This window comes from Ochlerotatus camptorhynchus, unplaced genomic scaffold (genome assembly GCF_037179485.1).
Source record: "Ochlerotatus camptorhynchus isolate MF236.1 unplaced genomic scaffold, CSIRO-AGI_Acam_v1.1 ptg000211l, whole genome shotgun sequence".
Taxonomy (NCBI): Eukaryota; Metazoa; Arthropoda; class Insecta; order Diptera; family Culicidae; genus Ochlerotatus; species Ochlerotatus camptorhynchus.
Window position 1 is genome coordinate 2224535 of NW_027040701.1, and position 20259 is coordinate 2244793.

Here is a 20259-nt window from a genome sequence, read left to right on the forward strand (position 1 = left end):
AGAATTACTGCCAAAAAATGTAATTTCGTGTAATATCTATCACATTGTTGTTATCAACTGTCTTTTGAACGGTTATCCAGTGATTTTTTTTTTTATGAATTGACAAATTATGTATCTTGACGAAGTTATTTTTAACGGATTACTTTGTATGGATAGCTGTTATAACGACTTTTTAATAATTATTGTAGCACTGCAAAAACTATTTTGTTCGCCACGATGGTGATGATGGATTTTTGATATATGATTTAATAGTAGTAGTAAAAAAAATATAGTAGTCTACAAAGTTTTGAGCCTCGCGCGCGTATTACGGATATAGAGGACTGAATTTAACATTTGATAAAAAAAAAATGCAATTTTGAAGCTTATTTGGAAGATACCTTGAGTTAGTAGTAAGTTTTCTGGCAAATGTTGGGGGTTCGTGAGCATTCCTGACATTGCTGAAAATTATGATAGCATCAGATTGCGGGGTTACTAGTGTAATAGGATGCTTTGTTGATTGTTCATTAACTCTTGATTGCTTGTAATACTTATGAATATTTTAGGTGGACAAAAAGGCGAACTAAGAGGTGGACGCCTGAGCTTTTCAACATTTATATCGCTGTAAAGCAACTGTAAACTCTAGAGGGAATTTATATCTGTAACTGAAACCAGTTCGATTTTGTTTGCCAACCTGGTTAAAATGTCATATTTAATTATCTTAAAGATAAATCGTCCAGCTCAAACCATTGTAGGGGTAAGAGGTGGGACCATCATCATCAAGGCAGTTACAAACGTAGATGGTAGTTCAATTTGACGGCTTCATTGATTTATTTTGCTAAAGTCATTTTATATCGTTAAACAATTAGGTGATATCTAAATTCTAAAAAAATCCAGCGGTTTTTTGAGAATATCATCAGGGAATAGATTTTTGAGGGTGCTATTTCCAAGGAATTCTGAGAACAATTCCTAGAAAATTCCAAGCGAATTTTAAGAAGAATTTCTTAATCAATCCTTAAAATTTGTCGAACCTCTTAACGGAATCGCTTTATGAAGAGCTTTGAGTGGGTTGGTTTATTTACTTTAAATTCCGTTATAATAGCTTATCTTTTGACAGATACGCGTATTTCGTCTACTACTTGCAGACTTCATCAGTGCCAAGTACTAGTCTGCAAGTAGTAGACAAAATACGCGTATCTGTCAAAAGATAAGCTATTATAACAGAATTTCTGAGTTTCTGAGTAGCCGGCGCCGTTGGTGTAGTGGTAAGCGTGACTGCTTTCTCACCCCAGTGAGTCTGGGTTCAATCCCAGCCGAGGTCGGTGGGATTTTTCTGAGGTATAAAAATCTCTGGTCACGTCTTCCTTCGGAAGGGAAGTAAAGCCGTTGGTCCCGGCCCATACGTGTTTAAATGGGTGCGATATCCTACGCAGGTGTGGAAGCTGCCTTCCTGCACATTCTATTGCCGTCAATGGATGCCAATCGATGTCCGTCGGTGATTGGCACTAGATTGCGGAACAGAGACCGACGTTAAATAATAGAAAAAAAAAGAATTTCTGAGTTGAATTATATGACAATTTTAAAGGGGAGCTCAAGCCAATTTCAATTGAAATTATGGAGGGAAACTTCAGTGAATTTCTGGGAAGATTAGACCGATCATTTTGATACTGTTATAAATAAAATGTCAAAGTAATAGTAGAATGGATCTCTAGTTCATTTTTAGCGCAATTCAGAATTTAGCACTATGCTAGGAATGATTCTAGGGAAATTCTAGAGATCGATCAACGTAGTTAAAACATCGGCAATCCGTCATGAAACAAATGTGCAGCGATCAGATCTGTCAAACACATAGGTCTAGATGTAAAGAATTTGATACTTACAACCTTATTTCATAGTAACTTTTATGGTGATTCATGTCGGTTTGTCATGGGTAAAACATAGACAAATTTCGAGATGATTTCGGACGTATACACAAATTCAAGATCCAGGATGCTGCTGTCGTAGTAATCGCATTTGTTTAATTTAAATGTATATCGCACAACAGGCAAATTTTTCAAAAATCTGTCAACTAAACGTGAGAGAAATACGAAAAATTGCTAATCGATATTCGCTGGTCACACTAGTCAACAACAGCAACCTGTTTCTCTTCGGCAGCGTCTTAAACGGAACGGGTGATTCTGCCAGTCCCTGTGTCTGAGAATGATTTATTATTATATAATGTTAAAATATATTTTGTGGGTGACTAACATTAGAAAATAGCCTAAAATTAATGTTAATACCAAGGTTATCAAGACGCCGATCATATTATTTGGTCTTGTGCTGAGCATCGTGAAATCAGATCTGAGCTGTACGACTCCGTTCGGGCTCGAGGTAGACAACCTAATGTTCCAGTTCGGGATATTTTGGCTAGACGCGATCTGGAGTTTATGAAACTCATATATGTTTACTTTAAGAATATTAACATTAGATTGTAAGTTTGATTAACCTTGTGTGTAGTTTGTATTTTGTACGTGTGGGTTTTTTAAGTTTGTTTTTAAGATGAATAGAAATTAGTTCATGTTTTAGGATTAATTAAATATTTGTATCGTAAACAACATTTCAAACCTCCTTCTCCCTTTTCCCATCCAAAAAAATTATAAATCTCCACTAACCTCGAGACAACCGCAAGTATCCGGTCCAGCTCCTTTAACTTTAAATATAAGACATCAATAATGTCATCAATATGTATGTAATGTATAATGTATATTGGTTTTGTTCAATAAACTACACTGAAGCTGGATTTAGTTTGGATTCCTAGTTTTATTTATGATTGACAATTTCAAGCAATTCTAGAAAAGTTATGAGCACTTTATGGCAATACTTTTTCCTTTGATAATAAAAAAGAGAAAGTGTTTCAAAGTTCACTCAAAATGTGTTCTGGAAAACTATCAAAACATGTTCGTATACTGACCATAGTTCCAACATTGGATCCTTGCACCCGATTTGTTTTTAAGAGCACTCTTAATTTGTTCATTTCATAGTTAGCATGGATCGGACAAGGTGGAAATCTTCCCGAAGGGGAATGTTCTTGGTGGATTTAGCCAATTATTAATGGTATTTGGAAAACCGGTAAATGGTCAAAGAGCATATCGGCTAAGGATTGCCATCGATACTTGGTATCCGTGGGCTAGAAACAGCAAAAGAGCACATTGAAAGACGAGTCTGCTGGTTAGACCCAGACTGATTCTATTCAATTAACCATAGATTCTATATAATCATTACAAAATTGCGCGACAGCCTATGTTTTCGTTAATCACTATAGAAAGCTATTCGGCAAGATAATTGTGATTCAATCCGACGGACAATAAATATTGACGAGTTATGATATTTCGTGTTTGGACCTGATCGATGCAACGGTGTTTCAAATAATATCCTATAGTTTGAGTCGAATTAGCCAATAAATCGCTTGCTGCACACTAAGATTTTGTTTTCGTGTTTGGTAAAATTTTAACGAAATCAGAACAACTGAAAGTTTGGTAAAACTTTGAGCTTCATTTTAAAGTCCCTTGAATTAAAAAATAATTTCAAAGCATGTTCAGCCTCGTTGAAATGATCAAATCTTGTCATTTTAGTGGAGGTTTAGTTTCAAAGTAACGGAAAAGCAATTGAATTAAATTGCATAAATTTTACCGAACAGTTCAGCTGTTCAGATTTCGGTAAAAATTACCGAAGTCGGCGATAATTTCTAAGTGTGTGAGAAGCATCGCATTAGTTTAAAATCATCATAAATTATTGAAAACTCACAGCAGCAATACAAAATATCGAATGTTCCATATAAATTTCCAATATTGCTTGCAATTTATGAGTACCTAATTTGGCTTTTCTTTAATTTTGTATGAAGCATTTTAGTTTGGCACTTTTTCTTGTTTTTAAGTAAGTTTTCATTCAGTTACTTTCAGTTTTTAAAATGTTCAGTTCTTTGCGGAGTTTTCCAATGCACCTTTACAATTTTGTAATGTTGTAATGTATCCGAGATAATCTTAACTACACACAAACTTTGAATTTGCTAGACGTAGTCACAGTTAAAATGTTGCTGGTAATATACTAATTATACAAATTAATATCACGTGTTGCACGCTTTCAACGGATCATAAAATGGCAACAATGTATCAAACGGAATGATGATAATTTTTCCAATTAATGTTATCATAATTACGTTATCTTAAAAGTATCATCAAAACATGTTTTTATTAATAAAACATATTAAGCCGAACCTCCAATTGCACGTAGCTATGTGCATACAATCATTGCATGCCATTACCGACTTTCCCATTAACAAATTTACCGTCGTATGTAATTACATTGCCGACATGTACTGCCGCTGTTTTCTTCTCCTGTTCCCCTCGAGAGAAGCTGGGTCAGATATGAACTTCTTTTTCCAATTTAAATGCAAATTCACTCTTACCGAAATGCAACCCAGACGCATTTGGCACGCAATCACGCCACCAACAACAGACAACCCACGGTTATCACATCCGGTGTGGAACAATTGTCCCGGTCGCTGCCGGTCGACTTAACTGCGAATTAAAAATGTACGAAGCACTTCAATTAACAAAATCTGCATTCTAGAGTTTCCGAGTGTGGTGGCGGCTTTGGGAGACCCCGCAGTTCAACGCCCAATAAAGCATCACACTTTACGATAATCGCGAGCTCGATCCGATGAGTTTAGCCATTTTATCGATCGCGCCGAGCTTTGCGCAGCGGTTTGTCATCAAATTAGACGCTCGTATACAACTATGTTTTATGCTACTGCGCGACCTACCTGCCCGCGGTGGTTTTGGCACAACCGCGTGAACAAAGGTGCCAATGTTTGCCATCGATTGTACTGCTGCCGCTGCAGTCGTGATCAACAGCATTACGGTACACGATGTTCTAGATCTGTTCTCACCTCCTTGTATGGTTTGAAAAAGGGTTTCTTTTCTCTCTCGCCAAAGAACCCAGCCAGGGAAGACTGTCATTAATTCCCGAGCCGTTCATGTGCAATCACCATTTATCAAATTGATTTAATGAGCATTTTACACCGCATTCGAGTACGCTTTTAAATTGCTATAATTTGATGCCCTGGACCACGACGACCGCGAAGGCGCTGCAGATGGCACGAGAAGAGATGTGCATCCCTTCTGCATCCATGAAGCGCATAGTGGTGACGATGACCTGTACGGTACCGTACCTACAAATGTACAGAGACAGGCAATAAGTTCCAACCTAAACTTTGAATTGTGGAAAATCAGCGCACGCTATTGACGACGGCGGTGGTGTGGTTTCACGGAACGAAGATCTTGAGCGAGGGATGGTATGGAAACTCTTTTCACGCGAAATGGTATGATGGCGTGTGGTTTTGTCCGGGAAAAAAGGTCGGACGGGAAGAAGGGCCTATATTGGAATGGAGAAGTCATTTATCTTATTCCTTCGCACTATGCTTCCCGCGTGTGTGTGTGTATGTGTGAGTAAGTGTGTGCTGAGTTGCGAGCCAAGCCCAGCGTCATCCACGCAGAGCAGCCGACCAGAGAGCAGAGGTGTTATATTGGATTATTGAACTTGTTTCTTCTTCCTGTTGCTGTATTCGGGAGTAAAGATCGCGTGACGGATTGTTGGATAGTGGTATTAGAACCATTGGGATACTGGTCAAAACGTAAAACATCCGGTATTGGAACTAATTGTGGACTTCGGTGTAGGCGACGAGAGAGCATCCTCCATTGACGTTTAAGATTGCTTGTTTATCAAATTATCCATCTCTGAAGGTATGGATGATTTTACCACTATTAGAGTCAAATCTCAATTCCCCTTCTTAACCTAAAATAAGCTATTTCACGGTTCTTTGCCAATTTTCTCTCATGAATCGTGATTAAGTTGGTAAGCATTTAAGTGGCCATACGATGAAGTAGCGCAGATAACTGCCAATGTTCTATACCAAGTTTTAAATTAAATAATTTCAATTAGTACATACCGTTCAGTTATATTTCACAGTTCTCCTATCTGTGTACTTTTTATAAAGTCGTTAAATTACATGTAGTGACCAGACCCAGTTTGTAACTTTCTCAATGCAATGCAGAGTCGTAGGACCACTATTTGTATCCAATATTTCTTTTGCATAGAACACCTTTTAAATTCTAATTTGTAATTCTGTTTGAATTATCGTCAAAATTTTCTTGGAATTATCCCTAAACTCACATGCTATATAGTTGAAGATGCTAATGTTTGGTAAAAAGAGATGATAAAACCGATTTGTACCTTCCCAAAGTTGTCCTAGCTCGCTTTCTACTCTCTATATGCAATTTTCACACTGCCGTACTCTAAACGGAACTATCAATTCTACACTTTCATCTCCTCATTTATCGAATCAAAATTTAGTGTGTTATTTGAAAATTTGCATCTTCAACTATGTAAAATCGTTGACTTCACGCAGAAGTAATACTAAACATATAGTCAAAGTCACTTGTTATCCTCCTCCTCCTATCAGCACCCGGCATTGGAGGAATGAATTAAATAAGTGAGAATCAGGAAAAATAAGTGGCTCTAGGAGTTGAAATTACACCAAAGGGGAAACAGTTCATTATTCATCCATACTTGCCACAGACAACACCATATTGCGCCAAAGTCTTTCAACTAAACATTAAATAGCCTCTAGAGTTAAACCTTTGCAGTACGGCACCATTCTTGCCATTGCACATGGGGTCCACAGTCCACAATCCGCAACAGCCTCCACGGCCAATCTTGCACGTCATCTCCATTAGGCTCACACGACCGTAGCAAACCAACCGTGCAGGGAAACGATTCCTGGCCGCAGCAGTTCTCGCAACCGTGACGGGACCTCTCCTAAGGAACGTAATTTCATTCTATTTTTCTTCGCTTTTCTGTTCATTTCTACATTCATTATCATAAAAATTGATTTTGATAGCTTTTTTTTTCATCACTTCCATCGCGCTTACCATTCTCCGACAGTTCACGTCCGTCGTGTCCAGCCAGCGAGCCAAGTTAGGATACAAAAGAGATTCCTCTCCATCCCGAGCTCGACACTGAGAAAGAGAACAGAGTTCTTGATTATTCAATAGGGCTATCCCTTAACTATCCGCCGCGCAATCCTCCCTCTTTCGTCGATCCCGTCTGAAAATTTATTCATCTCATTTTTCTGTCTCCCCCGGTCCAATACTTCACCCCTCGAAGAGTATCAATATGAATCTTGATAATGGTGTTCCCCCTTATTGATGGATCTTTTCACTGCTGCGCAGCAACTCTCTAAGACCAAGGAGTAGACAGCTCCGCCGACCTGCCACAGCAACAACAACAACAATCGAAAGCGTTCTTCTTCAAGTGCCTGCCAAAGATCTTTAGAAATTGAAACCAACTTGAACCCCAACAACAACGGGCCTTGGCCGAGGATGAAAACCTAATGGCCTAAACGTTCTCCAGTTACTCTGGTGTGTGCACAAATGAGTCGGTGTGTGTGGTTTTGGAAAACATCTGCATAAATAATCCAAAGTGTCGAATCGAAGTGTGTTACACTACCTTGGTTCGGTTGGTTTCGAACTTCTCGCCTTCGCACCATGTGCGAGACTTCCAGGGTGGGAAGGAAGGGGGCGAAATATTGCCAAGTCTGGCTGCAATAAGACCAAGAACAGTCCAGCGGACAGCAGAAGAACACTGTTTTGTTTTGTGTTATTTTTCTTAGCTCTTCTCCTTTATTCACGTCTTATGGACCGGCAGCAGTGGTTGTCTTCCTAACCTCACACCATGGACCTTGCATGGCCGGGGCCCAGGCACGGTTCATCGCTTTCTTGCGCACACGGGCAAAGAGAAAAAAAAATATAATAAAATCTGATTCCTTAACACCCGAAAAACGTTATAGAACGTCCAAGAGCGTACAATACGATCGGAATATATATCAGATGCTAAGTTAAAAGAAAAAAAATGAAACGAAAACCGAGAAGAGAAAAGCGTAAAAAATACGATGATGACTACAATGATGAGGATGAGGTTCGAAAGATGATGGTGTATTGAAATGAGATAAATATTACAAACGATTTCTTTCCTTTGGCCTTTTCGTTGGAACTGTGTTTTTGTTGGTTTCTTTTTCCAGTGATGTTCGGTGCGGCCCCTTCTTGTTATTGTTCTTACTGGCACGGGATTTTCCTTTTATGCTGCTGCCTCTCACCAGTCGAAAGCTACAATAGGGAATATGCTATTCTTTTCGATTTGTGCCATTCCAGCGAGACGGTTTTCAGTGCGAGAAAGTATTGAACTCCGTACCGTGTAAAAATGATTCAAAAAGTTTCAAAACAAACGAAACGACGTTCTACATTTTACATAACTCACGTCAAATAGCCACACGCGCTCGGGATAGAGATCCAATTTTCGCGTGCGGTCATTTGTCATTGCATTCCCAGACAAAATGTCTGATCTTGCGGGTGTACGCTGTTGGTATCTAACTCCGAGCTACTCTACACGCAGTCTGATGGTTAGACGGCCTTCGCTAAGCATCTATATTGTATTGTGGACTGTGGTTTTGGCACTACCCAGACTAAGTATATTTATGTAGGCCATGTCTCCTCGGTGAAACACGGGGAATTAAGTTCTACAACAGTCGGTGAGTGTCTTCCTCCGTGCTCAGCCTCCGTACGAGGGGATGTCTGGCTGACGGTGACGATGGTGGGGACGATGACAGTGTGCGACGCAGCAGCTGTTTTGTCTGATGGCAAAAAATAGGAAAACCAAACGGGCAGATGAAAAATCTCCTCAGGCGGAATTGCGACTTATTGCGGTGCGGTGGAGAGTCGAAGGCACTGTGGGAAATTTTAGTCGAATCAGCTATAGGAATACTTTAATCTTAAATAAAAACATGTGTTCTTGAAATTTAGTCCATTCATACCTCAGACCGTGGAAGGTCACTTGACACGTGTCCTGTAGGAATTCTGGACTTCTTGAAGTCTGCTGAACTTACTCCGACTTGCCGGAAGTCCAGTTCATTTATAATATTCTTGGCATGATAATTTCTCAGTTGTATTGCCTATGGAGAAATTCTTCAATCAAGGTTGCAAATACTTATTTTAGATAAAAAAAAATGTTTGTTGGAGATATGAAATAATTAGATGTTATGATCATATTTTTTATTTGTAAGATACAATAAAAGGTTGCAAAGTATGTGTTTGAAACTTACAACCTGCCAATTTCTGATGTTCTGATAGGTGTAATCAACGATTTTATCAATTATAACTCAATCACTCACTTACTCACTCAGCTATAAAAAAATATCATGTTCTATGTATCCAGATGAATGTGGGCGTCTTAGTGGAATACCTGTATAAAGAGAGAGAGAAAGATTAGTATTAGTACAAGACACTGAAGAAGTCTGCACATTGTAGACGAAATACGCGTATCTGTCAAGGATAAGCAAATAAGGTAGTGGAATTAAATGGAAATTACTAATCTTTCTCTCTCTCTCTCTCTCTCTCTCTCTCTCTCTCTTTATGTTTTATGTGTCAAACACATACTTTGCAATCTCTTCTTGTAAAGTACAAGTAAAATATGTGATCATGACATCTTTTGATTTAAATATTCTGAAAAACATATTTTTATGCTAAATTATCATTTACAACCTTGCTCCAAACACACATGAAGCTTCAAAAACTTTCTGGGATTTTCGGTGATCTAAGACAAATGGTCGATGGACAAAATGTACAAAAATTCGAATGAATGGACAAATGATCAAATTATCCAAACGTCGAAGGAACAAAATATCGAATTGACATAAGGTTAACATGGACAATAGGTCGGATGAGTTGTATGGGGATAAAAGGTCGAATGACCAAATGGTCGAATTTCAAAATTTCAAAGGGTCGAATGACCAAATGGTTGAAATAGAAATATCGTCGAATAAATAAAAACGTTGAAATGGACAAAGGTCGCATGCATTTTTTAATTCAAATGGAAAAAAGGTCGAATGGACAAATTGATGGATCAAAAGTCGAAAGAACTTTCGAGCACTTTAAACTGTAGTGTTCATAAGTTTTTATCTGGCAAAGAATTAGTCATGTTACAAAAAAGGAGTCAACTCCAAGTGAGAGAAATAAATTTGGAGTATTTTCAATTGGAGATTTGCTTCCCCATATATGCTGCACGTGAGAAAGCAGTTTTGTCATTGTATGTTTTCTGGTAGCGGAAATGTTGTGCTCTAGAAGATGTGAAGTGATTATGAGAACTATGTCAAAAAAGAATATGTGACCTATCACTTTTTATCTTCCTAATGCCCTAATAAACCCTTTACAAAGATAGTTAGGCCGTGGATACACTTGTATGACAAACTATAAGCATGAACCTTACTTGTATAATCATGGTGACCAGTGAACCGGGGAATCGGGAAAACCGGGAGAAAACCGGGAATTCTAAATCACCGGGAAAAAACCGGGAAGAAGTCGGGAATTTCGATAAAACATCGGGAAAAATATTACATCAGCAACATGCACGGCTAACTCATAGCTATGAGTAACCCCACTTTTTACGAAACTGAGTTATTTTTCCTACAGAGATCTCCAAGCGCAATCTCACGAACACTTAAGCCCAACGTTCATATATAAAAATGAAGAAGAAGAAGAACCAAAAAGGTATCGCGATATCACAACTACTTAAAAAGGTAGCGCGCGGTCTCACGCACACTTTTGTGCATCTGGAGAACTCTATAGGGAGGAAATTCTCTGAGTCATTTTGAAACATCCTCTGAGTTAAACTTTTATTCTCTTTTAGCTTTCGACTTCCAGGGTAAACCCGTTCAGATTGTCTGTTCCTTTTTTCATTCGTTCCCATTATGTACTCTGTTGCGAGTGGCTGCGTTTGACAACGACAGCGGCGTGAAAGGTCGATGTGTGAAATGTACAGGTGAGGCAGAAGGAAACTAGTCGACTCTTTCATTCTCCCGGTGTTCTTATACATGATTCGACGTGACGTCACATAACACCGAGAGAATGAAAGAGTCGACCCCCTCTCCTCTGCCTCACCTATGTATACCGTACATCGCATCGGTGGTAGTGTATACTATAGTCAGAAAAGCATAAAAATTGAAAAAATGTCTACAACATTTTCTTCAAAATACAAGGAATTACTCCCATGGTGTGCTGCTGATGTTAAAGATAAAAAAAAATCTGCGAGATGCGTGTGGTGCGATAAATCCTTCAGGATCGACACCATGGGAAAAGTGGCGTTCTCAAGTCATGAGAAAGGGAAAAAGCATCAGCAAGAATTGAAAACTCGTAGCACCAATGTATCCTTGAGTGCATTCCCAGTTGCTACTGGCGGTGAGCCACCGATTATCGGTAAGTGCCAAACTTAATTTAATGTGCTTCCAGTGTAGATCATGGAACTACATTATTACTACTGAATGTTCAGTACAATAAGCACTCCTGCCAATCGATGGACTGATGGTTAAAGCAATGATTTACTTTAATTTTCTGAACATTAATTGCAGACGACACCACAAAACTCGTGGAACCTGTCCCTCTCATGAGAGCCAAACTTGATAACGTTACTCCAAGTGCTTCAGGTGTAATGTCCAAGTATTTTCTCAACTCGTATCGGGGAGCTGGAGATCAGGTTGATTTGTTCCGGTTGATGTTTCCAGATAGCGATATTGCATCTAAGCTCGAGTTGTGTTGGACAAAGATCAGCTATCTTATTACTCATGGATTAGCACCGTATTTTTCTGACAACTTGCTGAAGAAGATTGAGGTCTGTTCTGACATTGTAATTGGATTTGATGAAACGTTGAACAAGATTTCGCAGCGTCAGCAACTAGATGTTCGCATACGATTCTGGAGCGAAGAAACCCAGTGTGTCGCTAGTAGATATGTGGGTTCTGTGTTTCTTTCATCAACGCGAGCAAAGGATCTGTTAAAAGGATTGAAAGATTGTTTTTCTGCCAATCCTAGTTTGATCGGAAAAACAATTCAAATATCAATGGACGGTCCTAACGTCAACTTAAGCCGGCATCACGAATTGCATGAGGAATTGAAGGAACTGCGGGGTATGAATTTCAGCTTGTTGAACATCGGGAGTTGTGGCCTCCATGTCGTACACAACGCTTTCAAGAACGGGATGAAAAAAACAGAGTGGTGCATGGATGATTTCTTGTTTGCTGTGTATAACTTGTTTAAAAACGTGCCATTACGTCGTGCGGATTTCACTTCCGTTACTGGATCGAATGTATTCCCCCTCAAATTTTGTGCGGTTAGATGGGTGGAGAACCAATGTGTGGCAAAAAGAGCCAATGATATGTTTCCGTTTTTGAAGAAATACGTACGCGTTGTGAAGAACCAAAACGACAAAAAACTCAAAGAATCGAGCACTGATTATAAGAGAAGCTTTACGACAGTGGTGAAATCTAAAGCATTCGAGACAGTAGCAACGGCCGTCAATGATCCATTCTTCGGAGCTAAACTCAGTTTTTTCATTACTGCAGCTGCTAGTGTGGAACCTTTTTTAAAGGGGTTTCAATCAGAATCTCCAATGGCTTCGTTTTTATATGACGACCTTTGGAAAAGGCTTTAAAATCAGAAGCAATTAAAGGTAAATCAAAAGCACTTTCTGAAATATCTCTTGAGGAACATAATTTTCTCCCGTCTTCCAAAATTGACATTGGTTTCGCTACAAAAGCTGCTCTAACATCAATCGGAAATAAAGAGAAGGAAACAATTTCTCAACAAAAGTATTTACTGTTTCGTAACGAGTGCAAGGCATTTTACAAAGGATTACTTGTAAAAATGTTGAACGATCTCCATTGGGTTATCCGTTAACGAGATATGTATCGTGTCTCAACCCACAGATTTTGAACAGTTCATCCGATATTAACGAAAACGATTAGATCTCTGTCCAGAGCGTCTTGTGGCAACAAACCATCTATCTGGTACAGTAGCAGACAAAGTGAAGCAAGAATTCTCGCTGCTTTCTAAGTTGCCAACAACGAAAGCTGCTGCTGCCAGTTATCGGAGAAAACACACTCGATTGGATGAGTTTTGGATGGATACGGTCAAAAGCTCGCCTGCAGAGTTGCCTAACTTCGTAAACTTCGTGAAAAAAATGTTGATTATCAGCCACGGAAACGCCACTCTCGAAAGAGGATTTTCGGTTAACAAGGAGTGCCTTGTAGTCAACCAGTTGGAAGTAAGCCTCGTCGTGCAGCGCGTTGTGTACGATGCAGTGTTGAAAGCTGGTGAAGTTTTTAAGATCACCATCAACAAGTCAATGATGCACTACGCTCGGAATGCGTATGGATGGTACAAAGACTTTAAGGAACATCTGAAGGCAGAAAACACGGAAATTGAAAAGGAGAAGCAAAGAAAACGAGAAGCAACCCGGCTTATGAAGGAGCTCGAGACCGAAAAAGCACGTTTATTGGCGGATGCTCAGCGAGAGGCGGCTCTGATCGATGAGCGTCTGAAGAATATGCTTAATTAACTTCACTGTAAGTTTTTATTTTTGGTTTGAAAAGATGCGGTCCTTGTATCTGGTATACATTTCCACAAATACACAATTTTGCTATCTTAAAATTCGATTTAATTCTTTTTCAATTGTATATTGGACAACCGGGAAAATTTCCGAAATACCGGGAAAAAAACCGGGAGAAAGCCGGGAAATCGCTAATCATCTTTTGCTGGTCACCATGGTATAATAAAACTCATACTTATCCATGGTAACACTTGTATAGTTTATGTATAGTTTTTGTGTAGTGCTCGTAATTATTATACAAATAATGCTCATGCTCATAGTTTGTCATACAAGTGTATCCGCGGCCTAACTACCTTTGTAAAGGGTGTATTCGTGGAAAAAGGCATACTCATAAACAGCGGTATTAATTCAACTGTTATATCAAATGACATGAAATTGAATTGAAATTCAAAGATTATGGTTTAGAGAGTTCTAAATAAGTAAAAAAAAATATCTCATGATTAAAATATGAGCTTTGAATTGAGTTTAGATAAAGAAAACAAAATCTTCATTCCTTTATTTAACGTCGATCTCTGTTCCGCAATCTAGTGCCAATCACCGACGGACATCGATTGCCATCCATTGACGGCAATCGAATGTGCAGGAAGGCAGCTTCCACACCTGCGTAGGATATCGCACCCATTCAACAAACATGGGCCGGGACCAATGGCTTTACTTCCCTTCCGAAGGAAGACGTGACCAGAGATTTTTATGCCTCAGAAAAATCCCAACGATCTCGGCTGGTATTGAACCCAGACCCATTGGGGTGAGAAAGCAGTCACGCTTACCACTACACCACCGGCGCTGGCTAAGAAAACAAAATGTTGTCTGAAAATTGTAGAACTATGGTAAAAAACTGCATTTTGTCTATTTTTACTTATTTTTTCCACTCCTTGTTCAATGTACCTATTCACTGTTTATGAATCTTAAAAGTCTGACAAAAAAAATTGTTTTAGTTTGGAGTAAAATGATATACCTACATCAAAATGAGCCAAATTTTTTAAGTGATATTTCTGACTAACTGCACAATGCAGTCAACTCTCATACCTCTATATTGAATGGACCATCGAGCTATAAATTTATCAACCTATAGAATAAACAAAATTGTTTTTTATCGTCTATAATTTTAAGAATAATTTCGAAATATTCCATTTACTGGAACATTGGGTCTTATTTACTCATATGAATTCGAAAAATGGTTCACGGATCCATTTAAGTAAGTTCTTAGTAGTTAGTTTATAATATTAAGTCAATATACAAAAAAAAAACGCGCAATAGGGCTGCCAGTTCTTGAAATTTCATTTCTGGATGTAGCAATTTCCCCCTGAGGATGTCCGGCCGTCAGGCCGAATGGTCATTACTTCAGCCTTATATGAATATTGATGAAATTCATTACACAGTTATGTTTTCAAGATTTTAAACACTAAGATATTTGTTCTGACTATTTGGACGTTCCAGAATCATGAAAATTGTATCATTGTCCGATATATTTTTTAATTTAACTACCTGTGTCTTGAAGATTTTTCGTTAACCAGGATCATACAATTTTTCTGAGCATGAAATCTCAAAATTTTATTATTTATTGAATTTTTCCAAATCCTGGATCTTGATGCTGAATTTTTGTCGGTTATCTCGAAATAAAATTTATGTTGTAATCACCCTTGGAGATCTTTACAGGATTTCTTCAGTATTTTCTGAAGAATTTGCTTGAATAATCTCAGAATATTCTCAAGCTCATCTTAGATGGATTTTCTTATAATTTGCTCCATAATACTATTGAAAATCATCTGTAGAACACTCTTTGAACTTAATCTGCAATTCATCAAATTATTAATAATTTATGCAGTATTACCTCGAACTTCACCGAAGATTTCTCCAGAAATTTCACTTGTAGTTCTCTTTGTATTGTACAGAAATTCTTATGGAATTTTTCTAGGAATTCCTTTTTCGTTTTGCTTACCCTTAGCACTCTCATAAATTCTTTGAAATGCTCCTCACTATTCCCTTGGAACTCTCCTTTCAATTCTCTAAACATTATGACCGGAACATGATTGCTATTTTCTCGTTATTTGCCTTGAAATTTCGTTGGAATCATCCTCGGAATTTAATTCCCACTGAATTTTCCTCGCAATTACCTTGAAATGCTCATCAGTAACAAATCCATCAGTCTCAGAATTTTCCTTGGGAATTACATTCATAAATTCGTATGAATTTTCATTAAAATTTCTTTCGAATCCTATTCATGTTTTACTTGGGTTCTACTCAGAACTACCTTGGTATTTCGGTTTCAAACATAATATGCAGGTCCTGGACTACCTTGAAAGCATATTGCACTTGATGTTTTCCTCACAGTTCTTCCCAGAACTCGCTTCGAATGAGTTCCTCAGAAATTGTTATCTAATTTCATGAGCCTTGAAAATTATGCAATAATCATGATGTTTTTCAAATCTGTGATCTTGGAAAATACCTAGGAAATAGGTTCTTGAAAATTTCACCAAATATAATTATTTTCAAGTCCACAATTAAAAAAAGTCTTCAAATTTAAAATTAGTGGAAAATAGACATTTTTCAGAACCTGAAAAAATAAAATTCAAGGCTCTGAATTTTTTATTTTTTTTTGTTACTGAAAATAAATTTATTTAAGATCTATTAAGTTCAATGCGTGATAGAAAATAACGAGAAAAAATATTTTTTGCATAATAAAATTTTATTATATTTTTAAAAAATCCGTGGTAAGTGAATTTGAAAATTCCTTGAGAATTCCAGATTTTCCCAGGGAAAAAATCCCTGAAAACTCCCGGTTTTCCAAGTATTTTTTTTCGGGACACCCTTTTTTCCCTCTGTTCGGGATCTAACACCACTGCGACCAGTAATTTGATCTATTGTATGCATGTATATCCCGTGTCCTTAGTTTAGTGTATTACTCCATCACTATTTAGAAATGATAAAGTATTCGATTTTGTTACAGTTGTGATTCTTGTATTTATCGCAAGGATCCGACTCTAATTGAAAGGTCCCGCTATGTATATCCTTCGGAGTGTTGAAACACCCTCCCCTTTGTCAGTCAAAATTGGATTCCTTAGCAACAAAACTAAGGAATGGCACCGATAATGACCATGCATCAGATCCCTAGTCTTAACCACTTCAACAAGTAGACACCCTTAATTTCTATAAGAGTTTTTATTTTTCTTCTTCCTGACATTTATAATTGTTGGCAATTTGAGTCCAATGTCCTTATGTATTCTTCTATTATTTGCTGGTTTTTCTTTTTTTTTCAAACCAGCTAATTTTCTTCGCAAGTGTTGAGAAATAATTTTCCGGAAGTTAGCCTATTCACCATCCGGCCTAGTAACCGTTCGTCCTAATGACTGTTTGGCCTAATGACCGTTCACCCTTATGACCATTCGGGCAACTGACATTGGACCTAATAACCTAGCATCCACCCTGAGCATTCAATATAACCTGTTTGATATATCTCACGATAGGTCCTAGTATAAATTTAAGGTTCGGACCATTTTCCCGAAACACTAGGCACATCTTTTGATGTGGACGATGGGTCCTGGGTACACAATATGATCACCAGTTATTATGTTTTTAAAGTTCCTTTGATTTTAACATCAACATCACACAATTCAGAAGCTCTACATTTGACGTATGAGTTATAGAGTCAAAATAGCACTACATAGATCATCGACGTCATCATCGGCATTGACTTGTAGAAATATCGACTTATGGATAGTACTATGCATGGGAAAATGAAGGGACCGCAGAATCCATCGAGTTGAAGAATATCGAGTTGTGGAGAGTTGACTGTATTTTTAATTATAATATTTTGCAAAAACATTGGTTTGGTTCCAAGATTCATCACCAATAACGGAAGAATTAACCGCTGATTTCAAATTTGGGACTGTACCAAATGTATTAGACAGCATGTTGTTCTCATGACTATTACCCGAAATAAACCACCTCTCAGACCCTTATAACAATCACATATGTACGGTATAGACTAAACATTTTTCACTGATAATTTCAAGTCATTTGGTAAAATAGTTAAAAACTGTCTATCAGTTTAGCGTGTTAATATTGCTCAGACTTTAGTACCCCTTGTGGAGCATAAATTACAAAAATGGTGCTCCCCCATTAACGATTAAAATCACTCAACAAAGCCCACCGTGTGCCCCCACCAAACTACGTTGAGGATTAAATAATCACACATTTCACTTCGCGCAACGCAGTCTAAATAGAAATCCTTGAGCGGGATCCAAGCTAGACATTTAGAAACGAGAAAAACATCCACCGCCACTAGACCACACCCTCCCCCATACCGGTACACCACCACCACCGTGAAACCGTCACTCTGTCTGACGATGTCCCATTCAACCCTAACCGAAAAGATTTTCAAGAAGAATGAAAAGATTGCCTGTCATCAAAGTGTAGACGTGGTCGTACTGAGAGAAAGTAGCTCTAAATTTATTTTGCAATTCGCCCTATAGACGATCGTGATCATAAAGACATATGCCAAGTCTAGTCGGAAACTACGTAAAAAGGTAGTATATCTTCTTAAGTAAGCAGAACTTTGCACACAAGTTGTGTAAAATGGTATTTTTAACGGAATCCGAACGAACGGTAACCGAGTTCTCGGAGTGGTCGTAGTCGCAAAGGTTTACACAGATAATTTGTGTCGTCTATCTGTGCAATCTATTTTTGCTCTTACACTCAACGCTTGATCGCAATCGAGACGAATCTGCTGCGTTGTTGTTTCATCGGCGGAGAGCAACGTCGGATTTAACGAGATGACGACTAATAAATGGTTAAGTAGTGCAGCAGCGGTGTAACAAAATAATGCCCCAATGCTTTACATATGTCTCATTTTCTTCTTGGCCGAGACTCGGGGAGTAGGAACTGATGGGCGGAAAAAGAACGCGACGGAAGGTTTAATGATTTTTCGCGAGTGAGCAATCGTGCTCACTCAAAACGAGATCGCGCACATCACGAAGGATTGCTATTTCAAATTGTCCGATTCCGAATGGTGATCAGCCAGAAGCGCGTCTCGTAGAACGCTGCCGGTGCTAGTGCTTACTTGGTGGTGGTGGATGAGGGAAATCAATCTTGCGGCCGTTTCTATTATTAAATTGTCTTATTATTAGACTAGTGAATCTCGAGGTGAATCAAGTAATGTGCCGTTCGCCGTTTAGAGACAGCGCGGGATGAGTATGAATTCCTCTCTAATGGCGAGAAATTGAAAAACAAACCTGTATCGGGAAGGTGATTGGCTTGGAAATTGGCTTATATTCGATGGGTTAATTTAAGCACGACGGACTTGAACACAAATTTCTCAACTCACATAAGTATTTAAAACAATTTCTTTTCGAGATCCTCCATTACAATATTTCAAATTTTATCTAGGTTTTAAGGTGATTCCTTATAGCGTTCTTTTTCGCATTATGCGTCGTTATTTCACAAAGTATTTAGAGGATTTTGTAAATGCACGAAACTTCTACATGTTGTTTGCTGCGGAGAACGACCCCCGGCAAGGGCGACAAGTCATAGGAACGAATTTTAAAAGATTCTTCTAACAACTTGGAACTTAAATTTAATTCATGGTCGTAACCAGGGGGAGGCTTGTTTGAGAGAATACCCTTTCCTAATTAGAATACAAAATAAATTCTCAGAAATCGTTGAACAGATTGAACAAAATTCGTTGAACAGAACAGAAAATAATGTTATGCTCCAAAATTGCTACAAATTATACGAGTTCCAGAGTTAACATAATATTTTAAGGTCCGAGATCAAGGTCCAAGGTTTTCATAACGTCTCAGATTTTTTGTGTTTTTTTTTTTTGGCTGCAGGATTATAAAAAATATTCGAAGGCAGCTAGGTCAAACGTTGCTTCAAATTAGAAAGTCGAGATTAAGGGCCCTGCAGAATTGTCAAGGCTCTTGGGCTTGACTGAACATGTATGGAATCAAATCAAGAGAATTTCAAGGGTTATTCTGAAGAGAATTCCGATAGAATTTATTTTAGAAAATTCCGTGAAGAATTCCAGGGTAAATTTGAAAACAATTTTATTAAAGATGTGAGGAGAACTTCAGGTGAATTATTTAAAAAATTCAAAGTTAGGTATGAGTACAATAACATGGTAGTTCTGTATTTGTGAACATCTCGTGAGGCTAGTGGGGAAAATCCCAGGGGAATTCCAAAGGAAATTCTAAGAACAATTTCAAAGAAACTCCTAGGTGGATTTTACGGCAATCCTGTGGACAATTAAAAGATATTCTAGCATGCATCCCAGAGAATTGTCATACGAAATCCAAGGGAATCTAAATCTGAATCAAATCGTACTTTAAGGTGCATTTAATTTTGTTTGTGGAGAGAGGAGATTACTTAGGGAATACTGAGGATAACTTTTAGGAAAAGTAGTAGTGGTTAGAAATCCTCAAAAGGTGAGATGAGCAGAGAGAGTGTTTTGAGCCAAATTGAGCCAAAAGAACATTCCCATTAGAATTTTTTAGATGATTTCTTATTCTTACTAGATCAAATTGGAGAGTATTGAAATCGAATAGAAATTCAATCACCGTTACTTTTCGTTTGCTTTTCAAATTCAACTAGTTTTTGGAATAATATCTCAACTCTTTCTCATAGGCGTAACTCCCTCCCGTAGGCCATTCTTAAGCACCTTGCTGAAGGTGGGAAAGCTTAATTTCATGCTGTAGACCTTAATTTCATCCTGTAGATGCATAGGAGACCAAGACAGTGGCCCTAAGTGATGGTATC

General features: G+C 38.1%; 1 protein-coding gene across 1 annotated transcript in view; it reads left to right on the forward strand.

Annotated features, from left to right (window-relative positions):
- tkv (thickveins) overlaps positions 1-20259 on the forward strand; it is a 357489-nt gene that overhangs the window by 289656 nt on the left and 47574 nt on the right. The window lies entirely within an intron of this gene.